The 12,615-nt window shown below is 36.8% G+C and overlaps 2 pseudogenes; both read left to right on the top strand.

The window, feature by feature from the left end:
• Nucleotides 1-4,206: 4,206 nt before the first annotated feature.
• Nucleotides 4,207-4,722, top strand: LOC149187000 (UDP-glycosyltransferase 85A1-like; annotated as a pseudogene).
• Nucleotides 4,723-11,764: 7,042 nt separating this feature from the next.
• On the top strand, nucleotides 11,765-12,386 carry LOC149186999 (UDP-glycosyltransferase 74E1-like; annotated as a pseudogene).
• Nucleotides 12,387-12,615: the final 229 nt, after the last annotated feature.

The following is a 12,615-nucleotide window of genomic DNA, read 5'->3' as shown; positions in this document are numbered from 1 at the left end:
TGCATAGTTTTCATGGAGAGTTCCCAGAGCCTGCATCTTGTCTTGAAATATTTCTTGCATAGTTGCAAAGCATTGTTTTCTCTTCCGGTCACCGACATCCGAAAGCGGAAGACAATGCATCATGGTAGAATAGGAGATTTTTGGAATTGATGTCATCTCTTCATGGGTGATTTTAGATACAGGTACATGAATGAGACATGGCACGATGAGGAACGGGATGAACAAGGAGCGCATGCAAGGAGACTTGTTTGGGAATGGACAAACACATGAAGCATGCCAAAGTAAAAGTGAAGGAGCAACATGCACTTTCAACATCAAGCGAACACCAACACCATTGAAGAGTCCACACACCTTGCCATGCAAAGGTGAAGCTATGATACCCCAAGAGCACATCCATCACTCAATAGCACTGAAGATCGACATGCACACTACCACTAGCATGAACATACCAGCATCGTCATGTCGAGTCATGTCATGAGTCATCTCGTCCACGTCACTATTGTGTGCCACATTGTTGTAATCAATGTAATGTAACATGGAAGTGCAAGAAACCCACATGTAAATATAAAGATTCATGTAAGGTTGAAGAGTCATGTAAGTCAAACAGTCATGAGGGAAGTCGAACAGTCACAAGGGCCAGTTTTACCCTTGGCTATAAATACCACTCATTTGTACATGCAAGGGACTTTTCACCTTGGCTCCTCCCACATAGCCTTGAGAGTCTGTAATATTTTCTTTGAGGAGCAAGCAGTGGCTTCAATGCCCCGCTATTGGGGTTAGTGATGTAATGGTGTACGGATGTGTCTTGGAAATTTCACTTAATTTAGAAGCCTGTCAATAGGCCATCACATTTTCACACATGCATTGTATTCGTTTGTAAGAGTATTCTTTGGACGCTTGTAATGCATGTTCCTTTAACCTGTATTAAGACAAATGAACTATTTCGGTTGTTTTAGTACATATTCTATTGGAAATGTGTTGTATCAGTTGCTAACATTGTCTTGCCGTGTGTGCTATCCCACCGGACACTAGACAGATTCATTCTTGTAAACTTGCTATAACGCCCGTCACACTTGTGTGGACTAATCCATTGGGTGTTGTACGTGCTATTTGTTCACCTTGTGTTTGTGACTTCCGCATCCATGTGGACTAATCGCCAGAATCTACGCATATCCTGTTGTGTTATGTGTCTCTAGCAGAGATGGGACTATTCCCTTTCAACCCGAGACCCACTTCCACCCTCTCCCTCTGCATCGAAAGAACTCTGACACAAGCAGCACTAAGCACTCACTAGTCAGGCGAACCTTGCTCTTCGAAGACAAAGAAAACCGCTCTTATGTGCTAACAAGCAAGAGATATGGCATTTCTTTAAGATAATGGCAACCGAGCCATCGTATCGGATGGAACTCCTACACCAAATTGTGTGAGGTCTAGTTGGGACTTCACACCAGGGAGATCCCCTGAATGTTGGTGAGTCCAACAACGCCAACAATTACATTTGCATAAGGAGCACCTCACTGGGCCCCACCGCAAGCTTCGCCCGCTTTGATATGGGTTGTAAGGGAAAATGGCTTCATGCTCAAAATTCCACCCTTCCTTGGCCTGCACCTAATATTCAATGTGGACCGATTGTGACCATAATTTCCCCCATTGTTGGACACATCTAATGTTGCTGAGCAATTGACACCAATAGATCTCAACCCAATTTGCATCGAACACACCACAACTGATAGGATCATGGACACACGTATCAATAACACTTGCCAGCATAGGATCTCGTTATATCGAGTTGTTAAAGAAGGCCAATTGCTTCACCAGGGAAAGTGGTTCACCAACGACCAAGTTCAACATAAATTTCCTCACCTCATGGAGGCTCTGCATGCAATGGGGACCATTGCTTCCTAAGGGGAGAGGACTGATCTAGGTGGATATTGGTGGCCACCCACCTATTCCACCTAGGCATCCAGTCGGTTTCACCATTTTCATTAATTATAGCAAAATTTACTATTTTTAACAGTTTTTCAGGTCCTCAACTACCAAAGTTATTTTTACCCCCTAAACAGTTTTTTCTTGAGGCCTGTAGCAGGTCCATAGTGATAAGCAAGGGTTCCATAGTCGTATCCAAGGGTCTACCACAAATCCTGTAGTACTTGGAGAGATATTTCCGATGAGGTATCGTACACCCCAAACAAATATCATATGACCAAGTTATGACCTTGAGAAGTTGGTTACCCAACTGACCCCAACGAGGCCCACAAACTCTTGGTGTTCCATCTCTTAGGGCTATGGTTTTGGTTGTTTATGGTTTTCCTTTGTTGCTCAATAATAAAAAGGTCCTTGAGCCTCATTGTAACATATTTCATAGGCATGTAGCCACCACATCTTTTCTCAGAGATAAGCTACCATTGCTCTAGCTAGTTTATTTCCATTTTGCTTGTAAGCATCTTTCAATTCTTTGGTATTAATGAAATGGAGATTTATTTCTGCTGCTTCTTTGTGTTTATATTTATATTTGTATTTTGTTGCGTTCATGCATAAGTCTGGATCATATTTCTTATTAATAACCCTGTAAGAAGCGAAATAAGTGAATGTTGTAGAACTAGGGTTTGAAATTCTTACCCTATGGAAGACAGTTCAATAGTGTCTTTGGATAGGTCTAAGATTGTACCAAAGAAATCCCTTGTGAAAACCCAATGTCATGGGCTTCAAAGCCACCTCTCAATGCATTGGGGCACCTACGAGACAAACATAACCAATTAGCACGGTTATTGGAAATGGCTTGGAATCTAAGACTCATATATCAATATCAGAATAAGAGTATGCAAAACTTGGATAAATCTTACATGGAAACACATGCAATGTTGTAATAGAAGAATATATATTGGAATAATTTAATAATTAAAATATAATCATGATAACAGATAATTACAAGTAAATATCTTTTTTTTTTGTAAATTATAAAATTAAAATTTAAGATTTTTTATTAAATTTAATTTGTTGTATAATAATTTTATAATAATACATAAAATTATCACAGTTTTATAAATTAGATGGTATGTAAACGTCAATAAGCATAAATAAACAACTATTTTGTGCTGAAAAAAAAAACAAATTGTTATTTATTTTAAAATTATTATTATTAAGTATAATGTGAATTAATCTAAGAGTTAAATATATATTTCTAAAAAATATATAACAAAATTAAATATAAAAGTTTTAATCTAAAGATTCACTTTTATTTTACTATAGATAGTTTTAGTTTGTAAATAGGTCTTTTTAGAATATCATGGATACTAATACCATATGTTTAGAAACCATAATTCATGTTAATATAAGACATGTTTATATGACATTTTTTTAATCAAATAATTTAATTAAAATGGCCAAAATGACATAACTACTTTTGAAATAAAGCTCAATCTTAAACATGTAATCACTAGTAAAAATATTATGTAGAGATTAAATCTCCACCATCCACTTAATAATTATTTATAACTAAATTAAAATTCTATAAACCTTATTCCAAAATAAATAAACCTATCTACCTAATAATACATTATATGAGCATTTCTATATCACTCATGTTCAACTTCTCACACAAGGGATGGTATCTTTGGCGGTTGCTCACCCATATCTGTCCTCCATATATATACATTCACATTTTACTTATGAATCCACTCCACTGTGAACTAATGGATCTAAGAGTCTGATCTGTCACACCCAAAACAACAAACATATTCGTAAAGAAAGGGGACTCTCTTATCTTTTCCATGGAGACAAAAGCTACAGGTCATGAAGGGATGTCATTGCCCACAGATCTTTTTCGTTAGTTCCAGAAGGTTGGATATTTTTCACATCAATAACATGTGTTAAAACCTTAATCTTGACTCTGCTTTTGTACTTCCTATGTTGGGATTTGCTTACATTTTGCAGTAATGTATTGTCTGTGGATCTCCAAATGCATGCACCCCGATCAGTTTGATCCACTGATCCCAACTCTACCATGTTCATGTTCTATTATGGCATTTCTTAAATGAATGATGAAGCATCATATGACAACTTCTCTATGATGAATTAACTTCACATGTGTGTTTTTGTTGTATGGGAATTCTCAGCTCACCTACCTCTACTCTATAAATTTGTACGCCTTGTTGTGGTGGTAAGAATACCCATTATACAAAACGGAAATTTGTTGCAAGTGCAGACATGGAAATGGCGAAGAGAACATTGAAGGCACACGTCATGGTATTGTCATACCCCACAATGGGCCACATGAATCCAATGTTACAGTTCTCCAAGAACATTGCCTCTAGAGGATTGCTTGTCACATTTGTTACATTCAGCTACAATAATGACAAAGGGATACAAGCCAAGGATTCTCTGCAACGACTTAATCTCCCTATACAATTCAAATGCATTCTAGATGGCCTTCCTCAAGACTGTACTCTCGACTCAAACATCAACCACGTCGTTTTCAATAATATGTGCAACAACATGGACGACTCCACATTGGAGAGGCTCATCCAGCATATGAATACCAAAGGGAATGCCCCTCCCATGTGTTGTATTGTTTATAACCCATTTGTTCCATGGGATTGACAAGTCACAAAGAAGATGCATATTCCTCATGCTTTGTTTTGGACACAGTTCACTGCAGTTTTCTCCATCTATTATCACTTTAATAATTCAAGTCTCACTCGCTGCTCTCCACGTACTTTTTAATGAAATAATTTGAATTTGTTGTTATATAATTCTCAAACTATTGTATGTATCTGATATCACATGACAAAAGAAAAGTGGGATTCAAGTGTTAGATCCCATAACTACCATCGAGTCGGCTCCCTTAGCGGCTCTGATGATTAGGAAACCATCTGCCGCCCATTCCAAAAATTCTGGAAATCAACTGCAGTCATTTCCTTAAATGACGGAAACTATCTTCAGTTAATTAATTTCTTGTTGGGAGCTCCTAGAGTGGTCCATTAATCCCTCTGCAGTTCTCTACCATGACCTATGGAACACTTGACACATAGCCAATAGAAGCTTGGCTATAAATACTTTTGTTTGGTCCCCAAACTCACTAACTCAATCCCCTTCAGTTTTACACCATCAAGTTAGAGCGAGCAGAGCTTGGAAGTGCCACACGGGTGAAAGAAAAAGTCTGCAGGTTGCCTTCATTCTTTATTCTTTTCCTTGTTCCAGTGCATGCTGCGTTGCAGAGGCAACCTATAAATTTTCGATTAGGCTACAATTACTCAGCATTACGGAACACTGATCCGAACTATCCATTATCCATTTTCACTATTGGATAGAGTGACTATTCAGGTCCATATGATAAACCTCCTATTAGATTTTCGCGATCATATCCTCTTTCACGTTTCGCTACATATATTAGCCCTCGGCCTTTAGAATTTCCCCGTCTCTTACCTTCATGTGATTGGGTATGCTCCTCCCATTCTTTTTACTGTGGAATTACCCGTTTTGACTCAGTAATCCGAAGCTTCAATTCCATGGTTCATCTCCCCCTTGAACTGGATTATCTACAACAGAACTAAGAGCAGTTGTTGAGGTGGTGTAAAAGATCTACGCAGTTGTGTACGAAATACATCAGAGTGTGAATAGCATCAATGGTTGGAGGTATGATTTCTTGGGCATTCAAGTTTTCAATTATTTTACGTGTTTATTCCGCATTATAGAATCGTTTTTAAGCTACCATTTGGTATTAGAGCCATCTTTATCTCTGGGTTGGTGTTTGTAGACATGCTCTGTTTGGCTAAATGTCATATTTTGAGAATTTTCTGAATTAAGGCATTTATTTGGAAATATGTCTAATTTTTGCTTAATTTTTATGCTTATAATATTTATTTGGTTTAATTATATGCAATTTGGATAATTTTTGTGCAAATTTATTAATTATGCTCATATTTAATTTGCATGAATTGATTATTTCTGCTCTAATTAATACATGCTATTTTGGATGAGTATATGAGACCCATCCTTGAATGATTATGCATGAATATTATAGTTTTATTTATGTGATTTATAATTATTCGCATATCAAGTTAATTTTTTATGCATAAAAGAAATAATGTCTGAGTGATCCATATACTTTTTAATTGATTAAAGAATAGCCACAAAATCTCTAATTAAATAATATTATATATTATGATTGATTAGGATCACATAAAGAATATTTAGACATTAATTGTAATTAATTATACTAAATATAATAAATTTTATCCCACAAGAATTTTTATTATATTTATATAATTAATTAGGATAAAATATTCATAACTTACCCACAGGAATTATGAATTAATAGCTTTACCATAAAGTTCAAATCTAAGATAGAATTTATATTGAATTATAATCATAATAAACCCTTTAGAATTATGAATTAAGTGAATAATTTGATAAATTCTATCATAAAGAATAATTGAATCTGCTTGAATTGAAAATTTAGTCCACAGACAATTTTTGTGTCATTAGATTCAATTTTAAGCATGATTTACATTGGTAAAGCATGAAATTTTATTTAGGCCTCAAATTTAACATAAGCATGTGATCTTTAATTTTATGCAGTTGTACAACCTGCAAATTTCTCTGAAATTCGTTGTGATATCCCTGAACTTAAGGGAGATAACTATAAGGTCTGGAAGGAGAGAGTTCTCCTTCATTTGGGGTGGATGGACATAGACTATGCTATTAGGAAAGATGAACCACCAACATTCACTAAGACTAGCACTGCAGCAGACATCACACTTTATGAACGATGGGAACGATCTAATTGCCTAAGCATGATGTTCATTAAGACTAAGATTTCAGCTGGTATTCGTGGTTCCATTGATCAGCATGAAAAGGTTCGAGACTTGCTGAAAGCCATTGATGATCAATTTGTCACTTCAGACAAGGCACTAGCAAGAACCCTAATCATGAAGTTCTCATCCCTAAGGCTCACCAGTGTGAAAGGTGTGCGCGAGCAAATCATGCAAATGGGGGACATTGTGGCTCAATTGAAGAAACTCGAGGTTGAAATATTGGAGTCCTTCCTGGTGCACTACATTTTGAACACCCTTCTGCACCAATATGAACCCTTCAAAATCTCATACAACACACATAAGGATAAATGGTCAATTAATGAACTCATGACCATGTGTGTTCAAGAGGAAGAGAGATTGGTGATGGAACTGGTAGAAAGTGCAATGCTGGCAACGTGTGGAAAGGGAAAATATCAAGCCAATAAGAAAGGGAAAGGAAAAGTACCTCCATAAGCCGATATCAAGAAGGATTTCAAGTGTTTCTTCCATAAAAAGAAGGGACACATGAAGAAGGAATGCACCAATTTTTAGAAATGGCTTGCGGAAAAAGGTAATCCAATCTCATTTGTTTGTTATGAATCTAGTATGGTTAATTTCAATATTAACACTTGGTGGATTGATTCTGGATCAATAATTCACATTTCAAATTCCTTGCAGGGTTTGCAAAACCTGAGGAAGCCAGTGGGAAGTGAGCAAAGCATCTTATTAGGAAACAAGATGGGCTCGCATGTGGAAGCTATAGGAACATGCTATTTAACTTTAAGTAGTGACTTTTTCTAGAATTAAAAAAAGACCTTTTATGTTCCAAGTTTTTCTAAAAACTTGATTTTAGTTTCAAGGCCTGTACCTTTTGGATATTCCTTTAACTTTTCAGAAACATCCTTTAGTTTATTTTATAAATCTGATTGTGTTGAGAATGGTATTTTGTCTAATGGTCTTTACTGCATTAATTTACAAAACAATGTCACTTATGATTCAATGCATGTTCACACTAGCACTAAAAGATGTGTTATTAATGAAGATTCCTCTAAATTATGGCACCGGAGACTAGGTCATATCTCCATAGAAAGAATTAAAATATTGGTAAATGAATGGGTACTTAATACTATGGATTTTACTGATTTTGAGACTTGTGTGGATTGCATAAAAGTAGACCAACAAGTCAAAGAAAGGTGTCAATAGGAGTTCGAACATATTAGAGATCATACATACTAATATATGTAGTCCAGACATGGACTCACATGGTCAGAGATACTTCATCTCTTTTATAGATGATTACTCACGATATATGTATCTCTACATGCTTCATAAACAGAACGAAGCATTAGATGCCTTTAAGATCTTTAAGGCTGAAGTAGAGAAACAATGTGGTAAGCAAATTAAGATTGTGAGATCAAATAAAGGTGGAGAATATTATGGTAGATACACAGAAGATGGACAATCACCTAGGCCATTTGCAAAATTTCTTTAAGAGCATGGGATAGTTGCCCAATGCACCATGCCTGGTTCACACGACCAGAATGGTGTAGCAGAAAGAAGAAACCGAACATTATTAGACATTGTGTAGATTATGCTTAGTAGCTCCAATCTTCCTAAATCCTTGTGAACTGAAGCACTTAAGACGACAGTGTATATATTAAACCGAGTTCCAACCAAGGCTATTCCTAAAATGCCATTTGAGTTATGGAAAGGTTGGAAACCGAGTTTGCGACATATGCGCGTTTGGGGATGCCCGTCTGAAGTAAGAATATATAATCCACAAGAGAAGAAGCTGTACCCAAGGACCATTAGTGGGTATTTCATTGGATCTACTAAAAGGTCTAAAGGTTATAGATTTTATTGTCCATCTCATGGCACTAGGATTGTGAAATCAAGAAATGCAAAGTTTCTTGTAAATGACTTGATCAGTGGGAGCGATCAAACCAGGAACATAGTTTCTGAGAAGGATCATTCAGAATCTCAACCTTCCACCTTAAGTGCTAGATTGATTATTGTTCACAGCACTCCTCAAGTACAAACTCGTGTTGAACAACCAATTGTTGAAGTTCCATAAGCTGTTGACGACATTCTAGTAGATCAAGTAGTTCAAGAGTTGCCAAGAACTTTTGAACAATGAGTTGAACCAGAAACTTCTCAGGAAGATGATGGTACAACATTAAGAAGATCTTTTGGACCAAAGAGATCAGCAATTCCTGATGATTATGTTGTGTATCTGCAAGAATCTAACTACAACATTGGAGCCGAAAATGATCCCGAGTCCTTTTCAAAAGCCATGAGTTGCAAAGAATTAGAATTATGGTACGATGCCATGAAGGAAGAGATGAATTCTATAAAGAGTAACGAATTCTGGGATCTTGTTGAGTTTCCTAATCATGCAAATGCCATTGGATGTAAATGGGTCTTTAAGACAAAGAAAGACTCATTGGGCAACATTGAGAGATACAAGGCAAGACTCGTTGCTAAGGGATTCACTCAGAAAGAAGGAATCGATTACACGGAGACTTTCTCTCTTGTATCCAAGAAAGATTCCTTGCATGTTATTATGGCATTAGTAGCCCATTTTGACTTGGAGTTTCAACAAATGGATGTGAAAATGACATTTCTCAATGGAGATCTAGAGGAGGAGGTTTACATGAAACAACCTGAAAGATTCCCCTCTAGTGATGGTGAGCAATTGGTTTGCAAGCTCAAGAAATCATTATACAGTTTAAAACAAGCATCTCGCCAATGGTATTTGAAATTCCATAATGTAATTCCTTGATTCGGTTTTGTAGAAAACATTATGGATCAATGTTTATACCTGAAAGTCAGTGGGAGTAAAATCTGTTTTTTTGTTTTATATGTGGATGAAATTGCTAGCAACCAATGATAAGGGTTTGCTGCATGAGGTGAAACAATTCCTCTCTAAAAATTTCGATACGAAGGATATGGGTGAGGCATCTTATGTCATTGGCATTAAGATCCATAGAGACAGATTTCGAGGCATCTTGGATCTGTCACAGGAAACCTATATTAATAAAATTTTAGAGAGATTTTGGATGAAATATTGTTCACCAGGTGTAGCTCCCATTGTGAAGGGTGATAGGTTCAATTTGAACCAATGCCCGAAGAATGACTTTGAAAGGGAACAAATGAACATTCCATATGCTTCTGCTGCCGGAAGCCTAATGTATGCTCAAGTCCGCACAAGGCTTGACATTGCATTTGTTGTGGGAATGTTGGAATGATATCAGAGTGATCTAGATTTAGACCACTGGAGAGCTGCAAAGAAAGTGATGAGGTACCTTCAAGGAACCAAACACTACATGCTTATGTATAGACGGATGGACAATTTGGAAGTAATTGGCTACTTAGATTCTGACTTTGTTGGATGTGTTGATTCATGCAATTCAACATCATGATACATTTTTATGATGGCCGGTGGAGTTGTATCATGGAGGAATGCCAAGCAGACCATGATTGCCACTTCCACTATGGAAGCCGAGTTCGTCTCCTGTTTTGAGGATACTTTACATGGTGTATGGCTTAAGAGTTTCATTTTTGGGCTTAGAATTATGGATTCTATCTCTAATCCATTAAGAATGTATTGCAACAATTCAGCTGCTGTTTTTATGGCTAAAAACAACAAAAGTGGGAGTCGAAATAAACACATCGACATTAAGTTTTTAGCTATAAGGGAACATGTTAAAGAAATAAAAGTGGTCATTGAGCACGTCAGCAGTGAGTTGATGATTGCTGATCCTTTGACTAAGGTCATGCCACCATTGAAATTCAAGGATCATGTAATGAATATGGGACTTGGTTCCATCATGTAGTTTCTTGTTGCATGGACAATGTTATTTTAATGAAATTCTTAATTATTGTGATGTTTTTCTCATATTTATGTGCACCTTAATTTGATTTGAGAGAATTCATCTGTGTAGGACCAAGAATAAACATAAGGTTTATTCACTAAGAAATTGTTGCCACATAAATTTTAATAGAAATAAATACATAGTAATACATGGAAGATAATACTCGTCATTAGAGGACTTATCGCCATGATTCATGTATCTATTACTTAATACAGATTATCAATGGGTTTTAAGATGAGACATTAAGATTGGAAGTATGGACCAAGTGGGAGAATGTTAGCTCCCATAACTGCCGCCGAGTTGGCTCCCTTAACAGCTCCGATGATTAGGAAGCCATCTGCCACCCATTCCAAAAATTTTGGAAATCAACTGTAGTCATTTCCTTAAATTACGGAAACTATCTTCAGTTAATTAATTTCTTGTTGGGAGCTCCTGGAGTGGTCCATTACTCCCTCTGCAGTTCTCTACCATGATCTGTGGAACACTTGACACATAGCCAACAGAAGCTTGATGGAAGCTTGGCTATAAATACTTTTGTTTGGTCCCCAAGCTCACTAACTCAATCCCCTTCAGTTTTACACCATCAAGTTAGAGTGAGCAGAGCTTGGAAGTGCCACACGGGTGAAAGAAAAAGTTTGCAAGTTCCCTTCGTTCTTTATTTTTTGCCTTGTTCCACTGCATGCTGCGTTGCAGAGGCAACCTATAAATTTTCGAGCAGGCCGCAATTACTCAGCATCACGAAGGACTGATCCGAACTATCCATTATCCATTTTCACTATTGGATAGAGTGACTATTTAAGTCCATACGATAAGCCTCCTATTAGATTTTCGCGATCATATCCTCTTTCACATTTCGCTACATATATTAGCCCTCAACCTTTAGAATTTCCTCGTCTCTTACCTTCATGTGATTGGGTAAGCTTCTCCCATTCTTTTTACTGTTGAATTACCTGTTTTGACTCAGTAATCCGAAGCTTCAATTTCATGGTTCATCTCCCCCTTGAATTGGATTATATACAACAAAACTAAGAGCAGTTGTTGTGTAAAAGATCTACGTAGTTGTGTATGAAATACATCGGAGTGAGAATAACATTAATGGCTGGAGGTATGACTTCTTGGGCATCAAGTTTTCAATTATTTTATGTGTTTATTCTGCATTATAGAATCATTTTTAAGCTACCATCAAGACAAATGGAAAAGAGCATGAGCGTTTCCATTCCAAGCCTCCTAGAACTGAAATTAGGAGATTTACCTTCGGCATTCACTGCAGATTTATCTCCACCAATTAGACGGTCTCAACGATGTGTCATGGGTACTCGCGAATACCTTTTATGAACTGGAAATTGAGAAGATCGACCTAATGACGTCAAGATTTGGAGTCCCATTTAGCAGCATAGGCCCTTGCATACCCTCCACTTTTGTCGATGGTCGTAATCCCCATGATACGCGAGTTGGTGCAGATCCGTGGAAGGCGACGGACAAGGTGCAGGAGCGGCTGGACCGGAAGCCCCCCTCCTCTGTTGTATACATTTCCTTCGGTAGCATCACAGTCATAAACCGGTAGCAAATCCATGAGTTGGCCTTGGGAATTGAGAGTAGCCAACAAAATTTCTTGTGGGTCATCCGGCCTCCTCCCGGGCACGACGACATTACGAAATTTTTTCCTGCAGGCTTCGCGCACTACTACACCAAGGGCACTTTTGAGACATTTTTTTAAGACAAAAGAGATATTTTGTCTCAAAAACTCATTTTTTATTTTAGATATTTTACATTAAAAATTAATATCAATTGATTTGTCTTAAATATAAACTTTAATACAAAAATAGGTTGAGACAAAAATATTTTAAGACAAAATTTTATATTTAAGACAAAAATAGTTTAAGACAAAAATATTTTAAGACAAAAGTAGTTTGAGACAAAAATTATTTTAAGACAAAACTTTATAT

The sequence above is a fragment of the Pinus tabuliformis genome, chromosome 3_1 (assembly GCF_031772625.1).
Source record: "Pinus tabuliformis cultivar Carrire ecotype Pingquan chromosome 3_1, CPIR1, whole genome shotgun sequence".
Lineage (NCBI taxonomy): Eukaryota > Viridiplantae > Streptophyta > Pinopsida > Pinales > Pinaceae > Pinus > Pinus tabuliformis.
Note: the sequence above shows the minus strand (reverse complement) of the source record. Positions and strands in the feature narration are given on the sequence as shown.